The sequence below is a fragment of the Actinia tenebrosa genome, unplaced genomic scaffold, assembly GCF_029948245.1.
Source record: "Actinia tenebrosa isolate PJP-AT-01 unplaced genomic scaffold, QUT_ActTen_1.0 PGA_scaffold13__45_contigs__length_12533684, whole genome shotgun sequence".
Classification (NCBI taxonomy): Eukaryota; Metazoa; Cnidaria; class Anthozoa; order Actiniaria; family Actiniidae; genus Actinia; species Actinia tenebrosa.
The window spans coordinates 1339409-1363014 of record NW_028292573.1 but is presented as its reverse complement, the minus strand read 5'-3'; the positions used below and the strand labels follow the sequence as shown (position 1 = coordinate 1363014).

Genomic DNA, 23606 nt, shown 5'->3' with positions numbered 1-23606 from the left:
ACAGCCAAAATTGGCAACCCATGCAGCCCCCGATTTAAAAGACTTTTTACAGCGTTATTACAGCGCTGTTACAGTGCTTCGCGAAGAGCTGTTGCAGCGCTTCACAGCGCTGCTCATTTCGTACGGGCTATGCAGTACAGCCAACTCTCGTTATATACATATCGGGCACCTTTGGGGACAAGATTTAGTGTCTGTGAAAGCGAGCTCATCCATAACAACGAGAGCTAAAATTACATAAAGGAAGTTGAGAAACCTAAACAAACAATATTCTATTGTTCTAAACTAAGAATCGTCCATTGTTCTTATATTTGAAAAAAATCATTAATTTCTTATATGAAACTGAGGTCTTAATAAAACCTTTGAATACTTGAAAACAAGATTTTCTGGACATAAATTACGGAATTGTGTTAAAAATAAAAATAGAATTATTTAACAGAGCAACTACAGTAAATATATGAATTGACAATTATCTTTGAATAAATTTTGGGCATAAGATCTGTGCTCTAAACTGGATCATTATTTCAGTATTTACAAATTCATATTACAAAATTCAGTATACGTACATTGAATTTAAACCATAGCATGAAACATATAAAATCAGCAATGATAGTTAATTTTTCTGTATGATATTTCATATTAATTTAAGCCTTCATTATATAAAATCCTTTATTTCATGCAGATCAAAATATAGATGGGAAAGCTTTTGTGTTGCTGGCACAAAAAGGATCGCAGCAACAGTTTGAGGCTTGTGGCCTCATAACTGTGGGAAAACAGCTTCAGTTTAGAGCTTCTGTTGAAGAAACATTGTCGGGCAGTGCTATAATAAAGATGGCATCAGCTGAATTTAGAGGTGGCAAACCTACCAAAACAAAGTTAACATCATTATCTGAAACAGAACAGAAACTTTACAAAATCAAGTAAGTGGATTTTCTAGTATTACTTAACAGGTGTGTCATAAGTCTTATTATTGCATAAATTTGATTTTATTACAGCAGGAAAATGGTGAGATCTGCTGCAATAAAGACTTTTCCAGGTAATAATTTCCCAAACTTTAAGTTATCTAAAGAATCCAAACAGAAACTGGAAGCGCTAGCTAGCTCTTTAGTAGTTGAATGTGGCTGTGCCAACAGGCTTTGGCAGAGAAGTTTTCCTTGAGTTTTCCTTTGTTATGCTCAGGAAATCCAAATCTCTCCGTACGGATCCTTGTGCCACAACGCCGGGCAATGTAAAGCGGTTTCAGTAGCTTTTACTGTATTTTGTGCTTTTTGATGAACCACGAAGTCATCTATGTCTTCGTCTTCCATGGGTACACAAGTGATTGCACGTTTCCAAACTCGTCTCCTGGCCTGTCCCCCGACTTTCTTATTTTCATTTTCCATGTCAACCATAGGTAAAAAGTCAAAGGCCAATACGGAATATATTTTCTCCTAACTAGCCGCCAATATAATCTCGTATTGTCGGCTCAAAATCGCAATAAGTTATAATAACGTACAAAGCTATAAATGAAATAGCACCAGACTATATATTGGAACTTATTAATATTAGAACTCCTTCACGCTATATGCTTAGGTCAAATAGTGAGCTACAATTACAAGCTCCTAGGGTAACAACATTTATTATATAAGGTGACAGCGCATTTGTGTCTGCAGCGCCTAAGTTGTGGAACAATTTACCTAAAGAGATTCGTGAAGCACAATCTATAGGTATTTTAAAGAAATTACTTAAGACATATCTTTTTAAAGAGCTTTTTTATCATATTTAGATAGATTTTATTATTTCTTTCTATTTTCATATTTTAATTTCTAGACATGTTCTGTTTTTCTTTTCGTTTCTTAGAATTTTGGCCTTAAAGCTTTTAGAATGTTGTTGTTATTATTATTATTTATATGTAGATATATATATTTCAATTACTGTAATGCGCTTGTGAACATATCTGAATGAAACAGGCGCAATATAAATAACAAATTATTATTTATATTATTATTAAAATGCATTTTGCGAAGTCCATCACAATCTGATACAATCAGTCCTTGACTATCATCACATCCCAGATCACATCAAACTGTTGATTAAAAGTTTGTACACTGATTTTAAATCCTCAATAAGTACTCAAGAATTTAGCACTCCTTTTATAGCTATTGGTCGCGGGCTCCTTCAAGGTAACTGTTTAAGTCTTCTACTTTTTAATCTATGCTTTAACACCTTTATACAGCATATAAAATCAGAAAAGTACCGTCAATTCGATTTTTCTTACTAGCTACTACATCCACTACAGTGGTTTCAGTTCATAGATGATGATGCTGTTATCAGTTCTCAAGAGGCGGAAAATCAGCATTTTCTTAACCGATTTGCGATATGGTGTCAATGGGCAACCATGATAATACGAGTTGAGTACGAAGTTTTGTATATTTGGTATCAGGGAAAGCTGCACAAAGTAAATCCAGTACCTTCCTAAACTTCTCATAAATGCCGTTCTCGTTCCTTTTGTCTTGTCAGTTTTGGCAGGAACTTTTTCCCTCACTCCTTCACAGTCATTTGAGGACGTTTTATCTAGCAGTAGTCTTGTGAGAAATTCTGGAATACCGTTTTTCACAGCATCAACTATCAATCTTTCCAAATTATCCAAATTATCCAAATCTTCCATCGCTCTCATCAAATCCTACTTTGAAGACAGAGAAAATAGAGTAAAAATTGACATCACCAGTGACTGTAAAACAGTAAATCGTGGATGTCCCCGATTAGTAGGGCACTTGTGCCCGGCTAGAAGAAATAGAGACATTAATAAAGTTATTATAATAATAATAATAATAATAATAATAATAAATAACTTTATTGACAATAATAATTAACTAATCATTCATTATAATATGAGACGTGATAAGAATATTGCTATAATCATAAAACAAAAAAGGAGAGATTATGAATATAAAATAACAAATATATATATAATATTTACTTATTTATCTATGAAAACATATTTGTAAAATAAATTAATAGCTCAAAACACGAGTCCAGCTCTTCACACTGATATAATACTATATTAAAGGCCCTGTGCACGCTGTTGGTGTACATGGCAACAATCACGAAAAGATGTGAAAAATTGTTTTGAAAATGCTCGTATTTCCATATCAATACGCTAAAATCCACGATTTTAACTCCGTTTTATAGGAAATTTAATGTAGTTCTACAACTATCAACTTTATTGATATTACCTCTTTAAAATAAAATTAACCAAGTCAACATTTGTAATGATGTCAGGTACATAAAATTATCTCAATTTGCCGTCAAAATGTACACAAACGTTGTCGCGCAAATCGCGCGTAATCGTGCCCCGTATCGCGCATTTTTTTGCATTTCATGCCCTATGGGCATGTTGCAGATTTTGCCTTTTTTGCCTTTTTGAATCGCGCAAATCGTGTCTTTATTTCGCAGCCTTCATTTTTGACATCACTCCGGTCAGCTCACACAGCTTTCAGACGTCTTCACATTGAACAAAACAAACAAAAATATCGATATCTATTATCAATAAACAAAAATTCAACAACAAAAAATAGCATGCTTATCAGTAACGGGATGGTGACCTAGTGCTTGTTCTTATTAAAAGGGAAATCTGAATGTGCCAAGGAAGTAATAAAGTTGAAAAATTGAAAGGGAGTGATTTAAAAGTGAGGAAATGCTTTCAAAGTTAATTGATCGTCTAGATTTTTCTATAAAAGTATAAGAAATCGCGTAGTTCAAGTTATTAACTAATAGTCTAAGAAATAGCTGTTTCCATGCCTAAACAAAAAGCACGGGCCTTATTAGTAAAGACGAGACTAACTTTGTTTGAAGTTACATTCACACAAAAACTTGTTCAACAGGTTTTTCAAAACCAGTACCAAAACAATGCACACTACCTTTTATGGAGTGTACTCTAAGAAAACCAGTTTAGAACAAAAGAAATGCTGCACTTCCGTAACAAATAACACGGCTAAATTCCCATGCCCATTCCACCTCGAGATATTTATTTTTAAATAAATTTTTTTTTTTTTAAATTTTATTATTATTATTATTATTATTTTTTTTTTTTTATATTTATTTATTTTTTGATATTTATTTTTTGGGTGTTTAATCACACAAGTTCCAAATTTCAGATTAAGCCAGCATTGACCATACGTCTTGACTCTTCCATTACTTGCATTATACAGCTTAGTGCATCCGATTAATTTAATACAAGGGTTGCTTCACAACAACTGTTCGAAGAATTCTTTAGTAATAATGATAGCCTCTGCACCCAAATCCAAAGGTTCTAACACAGCAGTATTCGTTTCTACGATGACATTAAAATGTGGACAGCCCCCTCCCGGTGGAAAATCAAATCTCCCTAGACATGATCAGACACACATTTCTTATCTTCAATTATGTCTTCTATGCAATCAACATTTTCCTTGCTTAGTCCATCGACATATAAGCTTCTAACATCATCAGTCTCGTTATCTCTCATCAACAGACATATTCTCATCAACAGACAGTGTTCCTTCAGACTTTCCACTCTCTATGTCATTACTACATGTACTTGACTCACCAATACTAGACTCTGCTTCTCCTTTCATCATGGGTGTCAAATATGGCAAAACAATATTGAGCGAGCTTGTTAAAAAATATCTTGCAACACTTGAGGGCCAAAAAAAAACAACTTTGAATTGGGTCACCTCCCCATATCAAATATAAAACTGGTCCGTCCTTAAGGTAAAATAATAATACACCCCTATTTTACTCGTTAGATCAACATTTATTTATTATAATAAATTATATAGAGGATATTACATAGGCGCGCTGAGATACGAAAATTATCTTCGAGTGTTGAAAAGATCGTATCTCCAAGCGGCCATGTAATATTCTGTTTATTACATAATTATCAATGAAGTATGTTTTGGTTTTTTCAGGCAATTCTTTTCGTGTATTTTTGAAGATATCAATTTTTTCGAAATAGAGAAAAATAGATATTTCATTGGTAATTATATAATAAAATAATTTACGTAGAATTTGAAAAATTGATAATCTTAGGTAGTAGTTAACAAAAAGCCATTAAAAATAACAACAACAAAAAATAATAACATACCTACAATGTATTCTATTCCTGGGAATAAATAAGAAAATTGTATGCTACATGCTACAATTGAAAAGTGTGATAGATGCCAGAGAAAAGAGACTAATAGACCAACATTGAAGGGGATGTGTTGCATCCCGTTCCAGTTACAGAAAAACCTTGGTACGTAATAGGAATTGACCTGATTGATGCCCACACTGTAACAGCAAAGGGCAATAGGTAGGTAATCATTAATTAATAACTGACTTAACTAACCTAGTATACATTTGATGACTTGATCAAGGTCTAATTGTTAAGTAAAATATTAATAAATCAACAATTTCGCCCTTCTTAATTCCCATGTGAAATAAACATGGTATCAATCCAACCAGCACTCAAATATTTGATACAAAACCATAACACATAAAACACAGGGTTTTCAATAGAAACTGCCAACCGGCAGATTCCGCCATCTACTCTTGCTAATTGCCTACTTAGCCACTTCCCAATGTTATTGTAAATTTTGATTAAAATTCTTTTAACGAGTACATATATGGAATAAACACTCTGCCTCAAACCGTGGTTTGAAATTTTGCAACTTATTTTTACTTCTCCCTTAGATTATCTGATACTACATGTATGTAGTAAACCATCCCAACCAGGGTCTGGTTTATCATTACTTTGAGACTTCATGACAAAAAGGTGAAATAGATGCCGACAAAGATCTCGTTACTAAGGTAAATATATTTCTTAAGGCGGTCACAATTTCATTTTTTAGTGAGCTTAACTTGAAAGTATAAACTCCTTGAGATTTCTAACACAAACAGAGGTCCTTTCAACTGAACAATCTTTTTAATTGTGTTCCCTGTTTGATCGAAATATACAGCCATGTGGAGATGTTTGTTTTGATTTTTCTCTCTGAGAAAGTGTCCACAAATATATTCTGCCTAGTTTTACTGTGCACCTTTGATTGACTCAATTCAAAACGCCCACTTATTTATTTTATTAAAAACATCAATAAATCACAACACAGGGACCCCAAGTGTAACTGTCAAACATTACTTCTCTAGATGCGCGACCTTTCCAGCAATCACATGTAGCAGCAGTAAGGGGGACACGCGAATCGCCGGCACACCCCCAAAAATGACACGGGTATAACCCGCAGTGACGAGGCCCTACAGAGGGTCTTGCGCGATCGGGTGGCATCGCGAGAAGTCCCTTACTGCTGCTATATTGGGTACCGCAAACGGAGGTTAAGATATTCCTTAGATATAGATGGACGCCCTCAAGAGCATACGAAACAAAACTGTGCGTAAGCTAAGAACTCAGGTGTTGGATCGCCTGGACGCCGACTTTGCCTTCACAACATTTATGGAGGGAGATACAGATGAGACGATGAACGAAGAAAGAGCAGAAAAAATTATCGACATGATGCCCGAAGGTAACTACCGTTTGGAGTTGACGTTTATAAAGTATTTAGACGGCGAGTGGATAATCGAAAAGGGCCGTAATCCGTCAGGTAAGCAAAACCTGTTTGTCTTAAGTGAAAATACGCGCCCGGGAGCGTTAGTAGGCATTGACATGATGTTTTACGAGGTCGCTTACCCAGTTACTGTGGTCATTTACGGTGCGTACGAGATTAAGAAGCCCGACGTTAAGAAGCTCAAACCAATGCGACATCCAGGTAACTGTGTTGCGAAGTTAGTAAGAGAGTTCTTTGAGGACTCCACCCGTGGTAGTAAGTTAACTTTAAAGAGAAGAGAAGCCATCAGGAAATGGGAAAAAGACACACATAAGGCCGGAGCCACCATAGACAACATCAAGAAGTTAGAGACTGCCTTAGAACGCCGCATACACGTAAAAGATATCACTGACGGGTTCATTTACCCAGGTACGCACAAATACGGAGGTAGAGGTGCCCCCATAATCATTTACCAACACAATGGACAAGCTTGGCGAGAACTTAGGTTACCAAAAAAGAAGGAAACTAAGGTCTATAAAGCTTCTCCGTTGATAGAATTAGTCCACGAAAACTCCGTTTGGTTGATGGATTCGGAAGGAAGTCAGTTTATGACGCAGGATGGTACTCTTTACCGCCCCGAAATTGAACATCAACGCATTCAAAGTGCCTGTGAAACCTTAGGGGAAGACTTCTCAGACGAGGTCCTTAGCTCTCGTAGTTTGGACTTCTTAGCCGCAAAGAAGAGGAACGGATGGAAGTCCACGCCTAAGGAATTCGCCGACATAGCCAAAGCCTGTGTAGAGCATGGTCATGGAGGTCTGTGGAACATGGAGTATGACGAAAACGAATACGTCTCCTTAGACATGAAACACTGTTACCCCGCAAGTTTTAAAGGATTGGGGGATTGTAAGGAGTATTATGACCGCTACGGACATCCAGACTCACAGTTCTTTCGTGTGTCCTTAGACGGCAGCTATGACGCTCCAGCTACGGGGTTTGTAAGATTAACCTCATGGAAGTTAGCAAAGGGCTTACACCCCATAATTTACGCGTGGTATGGTAAACATTTACAGGAGAAGGAATGGATTCCCGTGCCGTTGTTAAAGTTCTTTGAAGAGCATAAACTTATGACGTACACCGCCCACGAAGCCATATTGTGTCACTCCTCCTTCACAAAATGGTTACCTGAGCATAACCCCACCGCGCGGGTTGTCATAGGAAAGTTCACTCAGGGCGCAAAAGAAGGCGAAAAACATATGCAGCGACGCTTAATAACGGACGAAGGAGAGTTAAGCTTCCTCGTAAAGCGCGCACATGATGATGGATCGATGGTATCTGTGGAAAAGTGGAACTACTTCGTAGAAGGTCAAAAAGAACATAAGTGGAATGCACTGCGTTACTACCAAAATCACAGACCGCAATATTACCATTTACGCGCCAGTATGTTAGCATATGCGCACATTAACCTTCTTGCGATGCTGCTACGGTTCGACAAAGAGGACATACCACGTGTAGCCACGGATTCCCTGTACGTAAAGCCCGAAGTGTTAGAAAAGATGCAGGAGTTCTACACTGAAGACGAGTTAGCGGAAAGTGGTCAATGGCGTGTTAAAGACGAAGAGATAAAAGCCTGGAGAGAACGTGTGGAATATCATGGTGGACACACAAAAGGCGCCATTACCCCCACAGAAGAGCCATTACCGTTAGTTACGGACCCCATTTCCTACCAACGCTTCTCTTACCTTTACGGAACGGGTGGTAGTGGTAAGACCACCAGGGTTTTGGAACTCTTTCCAAAAATAAAGGTGTTAACTCCTACGCATCGTTTGGAAAGGGAATTAACGGAGATGGGTTACGACGCGCAAACCTACCACAGCTTCTTTCGCTGGAATGGCCAAAAGTGGGTACCGGAGGCAGTACGCGACATACCTCCGGTAATACTTTGGGACGAGATTTGCACCGTTCCCTTGGAAATACTGCAGGAGTTCGTAGACTTCCTAAAAGGGAAATGCCAGAAGATATTTGCTGGGGATCCATGCCAACCTCCTCCAATAGCCGGAGAAATGCCCCATGAATGGTTAAAAGGAATGGTAGACCACTGTGAAGAAATCAACACCGACTACCGCAGCAAAGACCAAGTACGTAAATTAAAGGCGGAATTAAGGGGCCTTAGCGACGCGGAACAAAACAAGATACTACGTAAGCACATACGAGCGAAGAAATACGAGGACTTTCTTTACACATGGCATCCAAAGGATCTGGTGCTAAGTAGTAAGCGCGCGGCACAGTCTCGCATACAGAAAGACCTGTTCGAAATACACCAGGAGCGCTTTCCTAGTCATTTGGTGCCTGTTTGCTACAAACCCCACGATACCCGCATGCAAAAAAGAGACGTCTGGGTACCTGGTACCGACATCCAACTGCAGAACGCAGTAACGCATGACAAAGCCTGGGTGCCCATAGAAAAGGTGGAAAGAATTATCTCCCACCCAGACTGGCGCTTGGGTTATTGCATGACAGTCCACAGCGCGCAGGGACTTACCATAAAAGAAACCTTATGGATCGTAGACCAGCGGCTGTGTTGGAGCAACCTTATCTACACCGCCGTAAGCCGCGTAGAATATGCCAAACAGTTAAAAAGAGCCTGGGGGCCGCAAATGCGTTACGATAAGACACCGGAAAAAATAGCCGAAGAAAACATTGCCAAGAAGCTCCTTCGCTACAAGCGGCACGACGAAGAGAAAAATATGACGTTCGACCTATGCGTGGACGACGTCTATGAGAAAGGGGCACGGTGTGCCAAATGCAACATACCTCTACTATGGAGGTTTGACCCGAATGACGATCAGCAGTTCTCCGTGGATCGTATCAACAACAAACGCGGGCATTGCAGAGGCAACGTAAGGCTAACATGCCTAGAGTGCAATCGGGCGCATGGAGCAGCACTACTCTGAGTCTTTGGGGACTATGAGCAGCTCTTCCTTGACGAATCCGCGACTTGGGCCATTTAGGTAATACAACATGGGTTGCCCCTCCTTGGTGACGGACTTCGAAATCTCATACGTTTCCAAAGACCAGTTAGGATCTGTGGCTCTCTTACTGCCACCTTCGAGTTCCCCCGGCTGATAGAGGTATCTGACCACTATGTCGCGGGGTAGCTTTTTTTCCTTCAGTCCGACCGCCCTCGAACTTCTGACGTAGGACTTGTGTTCCACGTGTTTCTTCTTCACAGCATCCTTGGGTTTCATTCCCGTAGCCCTGGCCGCCTCGTTGTTCAAAGCCACGATGACCTGGGGGAGCCTCTGAGTCCATTCCCTGTTGCGTATGGAGGGATCTTCCAGCTCTTTCCAATACTGGTACCAAAAGAGACGCTCGGCCAAGGTCTTATTGAATCTTTCAACAATGCTCTGACCCCTGTGGTACTCTGCCTCGGCTCTCCTAATCTTAGTGTCGTGGTCTTTCAGGGTCTTGGTAACCACGCCCATAAACTCCGTCCCCGCATCCACTTGCAGCAGCTTAGGCCATTTCAAGACGCGCTTATAAACCCTACCTAGGGCTTCTGCGACTTCCCCAGAATCCTTGCTGGTTATGGGTTCGGCGTCCTTGTATCTGCTTGCGATATCGACTACGGTCAAAGCGTATCTATAGGTCTTTCTTCTCACCTTGTCGTGCGGTAAGAAGAGCAAATCCGTCTGATGAACTTCATTGGGGGCATTTACGGTAAAACTGGGCCTGGGAATGTACTTGGGCACGGGAAGATAAACTTGCCAGAGGGTTTGTTTTCTTAGCCAGTTCTTAGCCGTTTCTTCTGATACCCTGGCCGCGGTCGTGAGTTTCTTGATAGCTGATGCTCCTCTCCAATAGCCTTCAGGCCCATAGTAAATCCTCTTGAGTTTGTCCTCTACGCGGCCCATTATATGAATTCCAAAACAAGATTGATCTTACGTCCGTTAAAATCCACCGTCTTTCCGTCCACCTTGATGGTGATGTTTATGCTTCCTACCAAATTAGACAAGTCATAGCTTAAAGAAATGGGAGTGTATTCTACTGGGTCAAATGGATTACCTTTGGGCAGAAACTTGGACATAAGAGAAGACTTTTCTCCAGTGTTGTAACTATGAACCAGGTCGCAATAGACTTCGTAAGAGGATGCGACTTTCCATTTCACGTCAAGTTGACCATTGATCGGGGTACTAGTAAGGCCCAGGAGTTCTACCAATGAACTGTCCTTTAAATTAGCGCTTCCACTATTTTTCTTGAATTTCATTTCATGGGGTAATCCTGTGGTAAGAGTATATCCATGCTTTGCTAGCTCCTTAGCCAGTGTTATGGGGGTGTAATGGGAATCTGGTATTTTTGGTTTGGTGCCGGAAGTTCCGATGACAAAGCCATTAATTAAATTATACCAAGAATTGTACAAAGAGCAACTAACCAACCGAACCTTACAGGTTTTGATGGGAGGATTCAGATAAGCAGTAAAGTTATTCTTGTCGCTTTCCAAAAAGACAATCATTATATTAGATACGCTAAGGCCACGCCTCCCGCCAGCCCTGCAACTCCTACGAAGACCAACTCACTATCTTTTTGTTTCTTAGAAGGCTGATAGTAATTCTTAAACTGAGGCTTTCTCATTCTAAAGTCGGGGTGTGCTTGCGCATAAAGTTTAAAGGCGTAGTCTGTATTTTCAAAGTTCTTATCCGCCTGCATCTTGTCTTGGTAGTTCTTATCCAACCAATCCCTGTAAGCTTGTCTTTTTTCGTTCCAAGCTGCCACGTCCCGCTGATATTTCTCCAGCGCTAAGTCGTGCCTTTTCCTTTCGGCGGCTAAATCTCCGCTTTTGTCACCTCTAACTAATCTATCCAAATACTGACCACCATAATTAGCTCCAGTGAATGCTAAAGCTGCAATAACTCCACCTGCGACCACGCTAGCCATATATATTACACCGTAGGCAGGTACTTTTCCTTCTGTAGGTAATTTCTTAGCATGATAGCCCCGCATACGGCAGCGGTCATCTTAGCAAAGTTACTCAGGTTTTTACTTGGGTCCTCAGTAAGGTCCTCCTTTAGGACTTTCTTACCTACCCAGCCAATAGCGGCGATGATGGAGGTTGTGATAGCAGCTTCTTGGACGGCGTCAATTAATTTGGTTGACATTATATTACAAAGCGAGAAGGTTACTCCATTTCAGGGATCTTACTTTTTCTAACAGCCGGTTCAATAGGTGCATGATATGTTGGTGGTTTTACCTTTTTCGTTGCCCGCCATTGTAAGTAGAGGCTGCCTGCTGCTATAGCAACTCCTAACGCGCCAATGACGTACCCAGGATTAATAAAGGATTCCTCTTCCTCCACCTTTTCCTCCTTCTTTGCCTTGTTCTTTTTATTCATCTCCGCGAGCTTCTTCCCCGCGGCAACTCTGCCTGGAGATTTAGCCTTGGTAATCTTGGTATCTTCTACGGGTGGTTGTTCTTCGGTGCCACTCATCTTATATTAAGGGACTTGAAGGACTTGACAAGTAACTTGATGACGACTTGACAATGACTTACGGACGACTTGACGATGACTTACAGACGACTTAATAATGACTTGATTAAGTACTTGAGGCGACTTGACAATGACTTACGGACGACTTGATTAAGTACTTCAGGCGACTTGACTAAGTACTTGAGGACGACTTGACTAAGTACTTGAGGCGACTTGATCAGGTACCTCAGCAAGTGCCGCCTGGAAGACCTTTTCGACTTCTCTGTCCTTCTTGAAGTCCTTCCAAGAGGCACCAAAGGTGCCCGCAAGTTCCTTCAAGTCGACGTGCTGAGCTACGTGCCAGGCCGCAGAGGCGACTGCCATTAACTTACCGCACTTCAAAGACAACCAGCCGCAGGTTATCTTAAGTTCTTGGGCGATGACATAGTCCTCGCTTATGTCCTTCCGCAGTTGCTCCACGTCGTCTATGGGCAGCGCAAGTCCAAGTAATTTAGTCGCAAGTCGGATAGCGGAGTCTGCTACGGCGTCCGTGGTCTTACTTGCAAGGGCAGCCTCATACCTCTTATGGAACTTCTTAACCTCCTCTTCTGACAACTTATTAACCTGCTCATGGGTAAGTTCCTTGCCAATCATTTCTTTGCACTTCCCAGATGACACAAGGATGTTAAGTTGTTCCTTAAGGTTACTTTCATCTAACTGTGTGGGGACTTCTATCAACTGCTCAATCTCCATATATGTTAATGGAATACGGAAACCTCAAAGAGAAGATCATCTTGGAATGTTGGTGCGTTTTTAGATGCCGCATGTATTCGTGTAACTGTTCCTTGGATATCTCACCGCCGTAGTCGCTTAAGATGGTTTCCAGGTCACTCCGACTCGGAGTATAAAATACGACAAGTGAACCTATGTTTTCCCTGAAGGGCTTAGAGACGCTGGTAAGCTGCTGCGAGAGCAACCAAACACTAATGTTGTCATGCCTGCCGCTAAAGGCGAGTTTAACGAGCTCGGAGGTGCGCCTTTTTACGTCGTCCCCGCAGGCGATGTCATCCAGTATGAGTAAAGTCTGTGTATCTTTAGGGAATTGTTTGTGCCAAAACTTAAGATGGCAGGATAACTCATTAGGGTCTAAGATATCTACGAAGAAGTCGTCGTCTTTCACTCCTATGCCCGTCCAGGTGCGGTTATTCACGTATGTGGGACAAAGTAGCACGATATAGTCGAAGCGGTATCTAAAGGGTCCTAATAGCTGTTCTACCACGAACTGGGTCTTTCCGCAGCCGGTGGGTCCTACTATCAGAGCGTTACAAGGCATGTGATCTGGGTTCATTTACATCTAACGAACCCCATTTACATATAGATGGAGCCCGAGGAAGCAGTAAGAAGGATTGCCGCCGACGCAAAAGATAAAAGAGACACCATAGAAATGCAAAGGGAGGAGATCGATCGGCTGAAAGAGCGCGTTCAGGAATTGTACGATGAAATGTGCGGTCTGAAGCGTGCGGAAAGGTTTGGTGCGCTGATAACTATGGCAACGTGGGCTAAGGAGTCCGTTAAGGACTTCATGCGATATCCCCTGTAGAATGTTGACAATAAGGTTAAATCTTTGTTAAGGATGCCTGGAAACTATTTCAAAGAGTGTCTCAGAATGTTGACGTTTAGGTTAAATCTTTGTTAAGGATGCCTGGAAACTATTTCAAAGAGTGTCTCAGAATGTTAACGATAAGGTTAAATCTTTGTTAAGGATGCCTGGAAACTATTTCAAAGAGTGTCTCAGAATGTTAACGATAAGGTTAAATCTTTGTTAAGGATGCCTGGAAACTATTTCAAAGAGTGTCTCAGAATGTTGACAATAAGGTCAAATCTTTGTTAAGGATGCCTGGAAACTATTTCAAAGAGTGTCTCAGAATGTTGACGTTTAGGTTAAATCTTTGTTAAGGATGCCTGGAAACTATTTCAAAGAGTGTCTTAGAATGTTAACAATAAGGTTAAATCTTTGTTAAGACACCACAGAAACTATTTAAAAAGTGTCTTAGAATGTTGACAATAAGGTTAAATCTTTGTTAAAGGATGTTAAATGGAGGCTAAGATACAGTTAAGTATATATGGACTGTTTGATGTGTAAAAAGGTGTTCAGCACCAAACAAAGACTACAATACCACGTTCGTCGCGGCGTTTGTACAAAGAAACCCCTTAGCCGCGCTTGTAAGGATTGCGGTAAGGAATTCAGCACCGTTCAAAAGATGCAACAACATCAGGATAAATGCATTTGTGGGCTTTGTAAGGACTGTAATAAGGAATTCCACAACCCCTTCGAAATGCAGCAGCATCTGAAAAGGGGCGTCTCTAATCGAACCAGACAGTGTAGTTTCTGTAATAAGATACTTAGTAGTCGTCAACGTTTACAGACGCACCGGAGAACGCATGAAGTGAATTATCGATTTCTCTTTGGGGCGTATGACCTAGAAGGCGTGGATCGTTACCAATGTGCGGATTTGATGTGTCGCTGCCCGCATAAAGAGGATTACTTAAGGAATCGCATAGATTACCATAAAAAGATAGTCCGTACTTTCCCCTCTTTTGAACGCGCCGAAGGTGTCCTGTGGACTAAAAGGGAGTATTGGAGGCAGGAGTGCGATCATTGTGGTTGTCTTAGAGAAGAGGAACATATCTTCAACTGTCTTAACAAAGATTTAACCTAAACGTCAACATTCTGAGACACTCTTCGAAATAGTTTCCAGGCATCCTTAACAAAGATTTAACCTAAACGTCAACATTCTGAGACACTCTTTGAAATAGTTTCCAGGCATCCTTAACAAAGATTTAACCTTATCGTTAACATTCTGAGACACTCTTCGAAATAGTTTCCAGGCATCCTTAACAAAGATTTAACCTAAACGTCAACATTCTGAGACACTCTTTGAAATAGCATTTCTTGGGGCCTTTAATAGTAAAGCAGGGTTTGTGCAAAGAGTCTCAAATCCCATTCTTATTTTTCTTGTTGTTTGTTAAGTATCATCAACTTTTAACAAAACAACAATAAGAATAAGGACCCCTTTTAAAGGGCATTCCTAATCGCCCTTTCAATATATGGACTGTATTACGTGTGAACTACCAGCCAATTGCATTACGACCCCCAAACCGAGTAAAAAATACACCTGCCTTCATTGTGGCAGTGCATTCCTTGAAGAATCCTTTGACGCTTCCAATTCCCTGCTCTATCTTTTGTGTGCGGTCAAAGACCGTTAACCATAGGTCCTTATAGGTGGTATACAGATCGTACCTATTTAAGTCCAAGAGGGATTCCCCGGCAAACTTGATTCTCATCTTAGAGACGAGGTTTCTGCCTGCGTTATTGACGACGTAAGTTTCTAATTTTGTGCTTGGTTGTATTGCTAGGTCGAACCTTAACGCCAAGGTGCCAGGAACCAATACTAGGTTATCCGTTAGACGGGGCACGCCTACGTACAAGGTTTCTCCTGGTTTTGCGCTGGATGGTGTGAATGTAACCCGGTGAAAGGTGCGTTCTGCCTTTAGTCCGCCAACCTGCTTAGGTAATATGTTGGGATTTAACTTTGAGCTTATCATATATAATGGAAGTAGAAGGAACGGATTTTGATCCCCTTACCGAAGAAGGTCAAGTTGATATTAATGATGAAGAATACGAGTCTTTGCTTCCTGATGACAACGTAGACTCCCGAGGTCTCTTCGATAAGCTAAGACGCAAATATGGCAGCAGGGCCCGCGATGCTATGCATTCCTTAAGAGATAAATTCAAGTCTAAGAACCCCCACACGCCCATTCCAGAATACTTACAAATGGAAACCCTTGGCGTGCGGTCGGACTTAACAGCGGACCTCATCAAGGACCTAAGAGAGCGATACCCAGACATAAACCTGGCTCCTTTGGACTTCCAAATAGGAGACAAAGGGCAGGCTCAAGTTAGAGAATCGGGTAGGGAAAAATGGCACAACCTGTATCAAAGGAGAAATTCCAACCTGCTTAACAACCAGCTTCCAAAAGGAGTCACAAATGCGCTTGGAACGCCCAACTTGACGATGCTAAGCACTGAGACTCAAAAGGAAACAGAAGCTGCTCAAAGGGCCTTCCGTAGAGGTATTTTGAACCCTGCCACTAAAGTTGCCCTCAGATCCGCAATCAGACTGCAAGAGGGGTGCCAGGAAAAACTTAAATGACTTGAAGAACTTCCCTCTGCGACCGGAGGCTCAATGAGTTACTTGCAGAAAATAAGTGCTGAAAAGGAAGCACTTAAGAAGGAAATACAGGAAAATAACATAACCATCGATGACCTTACGCGACAACTTGATGACGTAACCAAGAAAGAAGGCGGTCTCGTCAGTCGCTTCGAAGCCGTCCAAGAAGAAAACCAAGCATTGCAGGAACGTATAGAAGAATTGGAAGACGAATTCATTAAACAAAATAAACTAACTTCTAAGAGCCATGCCGACGAAATCGTAGACTTTAGGAATAGACTTTCTAAGGCGTTGGACGAAAAAAGCGACGCAAGGAATCAGCTAAGGGCTGCTTTGAACGAAGCGGCGGGGAAAGACACGGAACTACAGCGCTTAGGACAAGAATTAATGGAGTCTGTTGACAGAGAAAGGCAATTAATGGTGGACAAGGCAGTGGCGGAGGAACAAATATGGCAACTTCAACAGGCCGTCGAAGACTTGGAGTACGAAATAGATCGACAGCGAGTAATAATCGAAGATCAAACTCGCCCTGAAGAAGAAAGGGAAGCAGCCCAAAAGGAAGTAGAAACCCTTGAGGTACGCCTTGCGAAATTGAAGGCGCAAAAGGAAAAATTGGAAAAGGAGCTGGGGCTTACCACCAAGGAAAAAGTATTAAGAGGTCTTTTAAAGTATGGCGTGCCGCTAGCATTCGCAATTGCCATTTCCAGCGTGGTAGGCGTAATCCTTAGCACACTTAATGCTGCAGGTAAAGGAGTAAAAAAATTAGGCAATGGGCTGATGGACTTGGGAAAAAAGATGGCAGCCCGTCTTCCTGGGCTGCTGGGTTCGGTTGTTTCCTTGGCACTTAGGGCCGGCGGCGAACTGTTGAAGTTCGCGGGGAATAACATTTGGATATTAGTCGTCGCTATTGGAGTGGTACTCCTGAAGAAGATGAAGGGTTAATCTTATCCGAGTATTTTACTGGTGGCTTATCGTCGTCAGACGCCCGAGGTGTTCTCGACTGGGGATAAGTAAAGATAGTATTCGCGCCGCCTTGATAATTTGGTATCAGGGGTATGGCAGTCATGGTACTAATAGTCTTGTGATTCCAAACATTATTCTTATGAGATTCTGTCCCAGCATTAACAGTATTTATCCAAACTCTAATATTAAGTAAAGAACTACTATTAACATTAATTTGAAGCTTTGCATATTGACAATTAGCTATCATATGAAAAGTAATCGGTAAAAGATCTTCTTTACTCCTGTGTGGCTCAAACGAGAAATGAGCTGGTTCCCTATTATTATCCTTATTCCTTAAGGGTAGCAATGGGATATTATCCTCGTCAACAATCCTAAAAGCAATACCATATTCATTAAACGTCCCAATGCTGATAGTGCATATTAATAACCCTAAGCCTCCAACCTTCACCCATAACCCAGTGTCCTTCCAACTAAAATCGTCATCAAACTTTTTTTCCTCTAAGTAATGTAAAAACCAATCTTCCTTTACATGTGGGTTCATATATATTAGGATTTCGTGAGAAATCCACCATAAACTCATTACCGTAAGAGTGCTAATGGTTGCATTGTTATAATCATTATCCCTTTGATTCTCTATGCTATTTATACAAACACTTCTGGTGTCATCTACGCGTATCTGCAGCTTTACCTTCCCATGGCAATCGGCGACCATGTGGAAAGTCCAAACCGATAGATTTTCGGCGCTGCTGGGGTTCGGCTCTACGGAGAAATGCGCAGGCTCCCTGTTGTTTGTCTTCGCGCGCATAGGCTGAAGTATGCCATTGTCATCCAGGAACCTAAAGCCGACGTTGGCATGGCTGCTCGTGCCAATGCAAATACTACAAAGGATTAACTTCTTTCCCGAGTAGTTCAAATTCACGGACATGCCCGTGACATCAACCCAAGATGCCTGGGTGTATTTTTTCTCGCCTGTGTAAGTCGTATAAACACAATCTACTCCAGCTACGTAGGGGTTATTCATCGCCATGTATAATAGCTCAGACCAACACCCGTGACTGCTAAGCCGGCCTTTAGTAAGTTATGGTCATATTCCTCTTCTTTCTTAGGCGCTCGGTATACTTCTTTTGTTAGCTGCACTTTCTTAGGTGGTCGCGTATGGTGCACTTTCTTAGGCTGTTCAACAAAGTGCCTTCTAATAGTGTCGGAGTTCACGTCGTTCACCCCAAACTTCATATCCTTAGTAGCTCGTTGAAGTTTGTTGTTGTATCCTACTACAGAGCCAGTATTTATAGATAAATTACTGGGCATTAACCAACAACCCTGGGCTACTGCATAGTCCAGTCGGGCCTTAGAATTTTGTATAGCTAGTTGGTAACGCTGTACGCCCTTGCTAATGTCGCCCTCCAAGATTGAACTTTCGAATAAGATCAGGGCTTCGGCTCGCGTCTCTTCTGCGGCGCCCGTATTTCCAATTATACTTGATCGGGTATTTACTTGGGCTCCAAGGATAGAATACACGTAAGCTTCTATGCTGCGGTTCAAACAGGCAAGGCCGGCTCTAGTTAGTCCTTTACCTTCTGGGGGTATAAAGTTAAAGTATTGCTTTGTTTGCTCGTCGTTGGTAATTTTGATAATCAGTGGATTGGCCCCTGCATACTTACCGCCCTCATCTTTGAACAGAGGTCCGTCTCTGACTTCCTTAGTGGTTTTGGCATTTGGCTCGAAGAAGGTGCTACTGTCGTGAGTTTCTTTGTGATACCCAGTGTCCCACTGCAACCGCAGCGTATGCACTTCCTTATTGCTTAGCTCGTGCCCACCAATCCCCCAATAAGCCCAAATATGTCCCAGACCATTGTTAGCGCCGGCAGTGCATCGGAAATCCTTCCCTACAACGCCAAACTCCTTACAAAGTCTGTTATAAGCCGGCACGCTGTATTTATTATCTCTTGGATAAAACGTGGCATCTCCCGGCAGCGCAATAACACCCATTTCATGTAGTATTCTTCTAACCGTGAAGTGGAAGTGAAACATGAATATTGAATTCTTCATCAAGTTTGCGCTTACCCCACAACCGCTGGTGGCGCACCAAACCGCAAAGTTCAACTGCTGCGGCCAATAACGCATGTTAGGACCGCTTAACCATTCATGAGATTCCTTAGCGGTGGTATGAACAATGGGCACGTTTTTGAAGATATCTCGCACCTTTAACGGAAAGGAATGGTTGTTAGAGATCCGCATGTTCAACGTTAGGTCCAAGCTTGGATGTTCATTAAACGTAACTGCGGGTATCGGATAAGTACTGGTACCAAGCAATAATTCCTTTGACCAACCTTGCACGGGCTTGTGTTCAACATATGTTGGCGTTGGCTTAGGCTTATGTTCAACATAACCAGAATTCTTCAGTTGATTGTCTATCTGATCGACCAGCGTAGGTTTCAAATCCTCATTAGTAGTATAGGGAATGGGGGTATCAGCGCAGATGACCACCCGGTAATTACCTGCGTTAAGTACCACCACCCCCGTAATTACCCACGTTAAGTAGATTTTCGGTGTCATACACTATGTCCCGGTATAACTGGTCACGACAAACATCACCATTACCCGTGTCCACAAGTATGAAAAGATAATATGTTAGTCTATATATGGAGTGCGAAAGTTGTAAGAAGTTCGTTAACGACTTTTGCATAATTTGTCTAAGACCTAAAGTTATCGTACCCAAGCCAGAACCCTTTTGGTGTTGTGGTAAAAAAATGCAGATAGAAGATGACACCTCCGCACAGTGTTACGAGTGTGGTAAGAATATTCGTAATGCCGTACCAAATGCTACCAGAGAGCAGTATTACGCCAATGGAGGTCGTAAGAAGACCCCATACAAAAGAATAAAATACTTTAGGGACTGGATGAGTCATATCCAAGGTTTACATCCGATATATTTAGACGATGAAGTAAGACAGAAAATCATAGACCACTTAGAAGAGTCAACCCCACAAAGTCTACGAAAGACATTGAAAAAATTAAAGCTAGGGAAATATTACAAAGCTATTCCCTATCTTTTGTCTGAAATTACCGGTAGGCGTATTCCTCATGTCTCAGATATGCAAAGGGCCGAGTGGTTATTCTGTCGGCTGGATAAGGATATTCCTTATTACCCCGACGTAATTTACGAAATATTTTACAAAATAGACCCCAACCACCCCCTATTAGAATGGATTCCGAGAAGATGAAATGTGCAGTCGAAATCCCCCTACGTTCTTTTCAAAGCAGATGTCTACTGAGCGAGTTTTCTTTGGAGCTCCTCTTTTGCCTTCTGGTAGATCTGTTTGCGAGATTCCTCGGAAAGATCTTTTACGATGGTTTTTTTATTGCCCGACTTTAATTCACCGTATTTCTTTTCCTCCGCGAGGATCAAAGAAAACTCCGTGTCGTCTATGCGGCGGTCCCGCAGAGCCTGAGACACCAAGTCGGCGATGGTGTTAGCCTTTGCTCTTGCTAAGGCTATGTGTGTGTCGTGCTTGGATATCTTACCGGACAATTGCTTCATAATGCCTGTCGTAACAGCGGAAACGATGCCGCAGACGGCTCCAACGCTGGCCAAAGGAACGCCAACGACTATTCCAGGTCCGGTGAGTGAGGTAGCAACGCCAGTGCCTGTTAACGCCACGGACATGGAGCCGGAAGTTATCGCGATTTTATGTAGTATGCTTCGGGCTCTGGCGTACTTTTTCCTAACCTCTTCGTAGTGTTTCGCTTGCCCTTCCAAGTAAGCCAGTATTAAGTTCGCTTTATTCAGACGAAAGTTCTCGGCGTTTAATTCGTTAGGACCTGTATCCTTAGTGGTAGCGTGATAATTGGGAACATCTGGGTACAACTGAGGTGCTGAAGGTATAACATCCATTATATACTAATGTACGACGCTTTTGGGAATGATATTGAGGAGCAGTCACATCACGACAACCGGGATTACTGGAATTGGAGAGCATTTAGGAAGATGTTTCCACATGCAGACCCTAGTAAGTTCGAAAGAAGACCCGATGGGATTTACTATAACGGCGAAAGAATGTACAGCAATACGGACTTGGAGCCGCATGAGAGGAAAAAGGCACAGCATTTGCCAATGACGAAGGAGGCACCCGTGCATAAAGCGCCCAATTTTCCTAGAAACTTATTGTTAACCACGGAAGATTACCCATTTTACGATGCTGAAGGTGGTGTAAACGACTTTGAAACGATGGTAACGTTCCTGAAGATTTCAGTGGGTAGGCAATCATTTGATGTAGTAGTAAGGAATATCTATGGGGATACGATGTTAAAGCATACGTCGGGTAAAGAGGCCAGGGAATGGTTAGCAGGACCCAATATGCGATATTGGTCGCAGCAGTTAAACTTTGCTGTCTGGGCCGCCACTAAAGGTTGTGGCGTTGCCGCGGATATGTTTCACGTTCCGATCATGCGGTTTCACGTTGCCTTTACGGTAAGGAGGTTGTTGAAGGAGCTTAACGTACCTTTACCGGGAGATAAGGCATTTAATCCAATGAATAATCGATATAACGCCGCAGCCCTAGAAAGGTTAATTAATGAGTTCAAACCACAGCAAAGAGACTTTCGTTACAAAGAGGGTAAGACGCATGGCCTTGGCATCGTTTACGTTTGGGGTGCCAACGGTGAGAAGCCGGCCGATTATGGGCATCAGGAATACCCAAGTAATGAGTTAGAGTTCGGTGATATGGGTGGTGATAAGAGCAATAATTCATTAATTACCAGAATCCAATCGAACTACCTCGGCACTTGGGATCCATTCGTGTTGATGAAAGGAAAAGGTTTAAGGAACCTAGCCAGGATTAACCGCAGCATTGAAGCATTTGTGTACTGCATCTTAGGAGCGCAGGTAAATACCCGCAGCCCCATCGTTGGATCCCAAGGTGCTTCGCGGGAAACGCAAGAAGAATTCCTAACTTTATTTGAGTCAGCAATAATAGAGAACGACATATCCAAGTCGGTGCAGAGATATCAATTAGCGGTGCAGCAGTCTAAAGTGCGACTGGATTACGCTTTGTCGCCTGGTTGTTGGTTAATGCCGAGTAATTTGGTCATCAACACCCATTCCGTTGTGGGTTATAACAACAAGCTGCAGCGAGCTACTAAGGATATGAAGTTTGGGGTGAATGACGTGAACTCTGACACTCTTAGGAACATTCCTCACTTCGTAGAGAAGCCAAAAAAGTCGCATGAAACGAAGCTACCCGTAGTTAAGAAACCATCAAAGAAGGCCCTGCCTACGATACCCGAGGAATACGACCATAACTTACTAAAAGCCGGCTTAGCCACCGCGGGTGTTGGTCTGAGTTATTATATATGGCGATGAACAACCCCTATGTAGCTGGAGTAGATTGTGTTTATACGACTTACACAGGCGAGAAAAAATACACCCAGGCATCTTGGGTTGATGTCACGGGTATGTCCGTGAATTTGAACTACTCAGGAAAGAAATTGATCCTTTGTAGTATTTGCATTGGCACTAGCAGCCATGCCAACGTGGGCTTCAGGTTCCTGGATGAGAATGGCATACTGCAGCCTATGCGTACGAAAACGAACAACAGGGAGCCTGCGCATTTCTCCGTAGAGCCGCCAACGAATAGCGCTGAGAATCTTACGACTTGGACTTTTCACATGGTTGCTGATTGCCATGGGAAGGTAAAGCTGCAAATACGCGTAGACGACACTGGGAGCGTCGCGGTAAATAGCATAGAGGATCAAAGAGATCAGCCTTATAACCATTTGACCATTAGCACTCTTACGGTGCTTAGCCTTTAGGCCTGAAATATATGAATCCGCATTGGAAGGAAGCCCATTACACTTATTACTTAAGGGATGGGCGGTATACTGATCACGCCTGGCTTGACATTGGGATGTGGGTTGAAGTTGGAGGTCTTGCGTTGATCGTTTGTAGCATTAACGTTACCTCGGGGCGGGCGGGAATCATAGGGTTTAGGTTGGTTGACGAGAACGATGAGCCTTTAGCCCCTCATAGGGTATCGACCAACAATCGAAGTCCTACTCATTTCTCGGCGCAGCCATATCCATTTAGTAATGAGGCGTTTTACGTAGCCACGTTTCAAATGGTAGTCAATTGTAAGTATGCTAAGTTACAGATTTACCCTGACGGTAGTAGCAATCTTGGTTATTATGCTTTCATAAATAGCACAGACGGATACGCTAACACCCCCGACAGGACCTGGCATCATAAGGTTATTAGTACTATGACCGCTATACCACTAGTTCCGCATTATCAGGGCGGCGCGAATACTATCTTTACTTATCCCCAGTCGAGAACGCCTCGGACCCCCGACAACGATAAGCCCGACATAATACACAAGGATAAGATTAAGCCTTCATCTTCTTCAGGAGTACCACCCCAAT

At 42.1% G+C, this 23606-nt stretch overlaps 1 long non-coding RNA gene across 2 annotated transcripts in view; it reads right to left on the bottom strand.

Moving 5' to 3' along the window:
* The window catches only part of LOC148911573 (uncharacterized), a 52200-nt gene that overhangs the window by 11173 nt on the left and 17421 nt on the right, over positions 1 to 23606 (bottom strand). Inside the window, exon 3 of one of the 2 annotated variants that reach the window (XR_016119613.1) lies at positions 2448 to 2662. This is a non-coding gene — a long non-coding RNA (uncharacterized LOC148911573). Of the gene's footprint in view, positions 1 to 1556; positions 2663 to 23606 lie in introns of those variants that run through there. The other variant, XR_016119614.1, reaches the window with a different exon arrangement.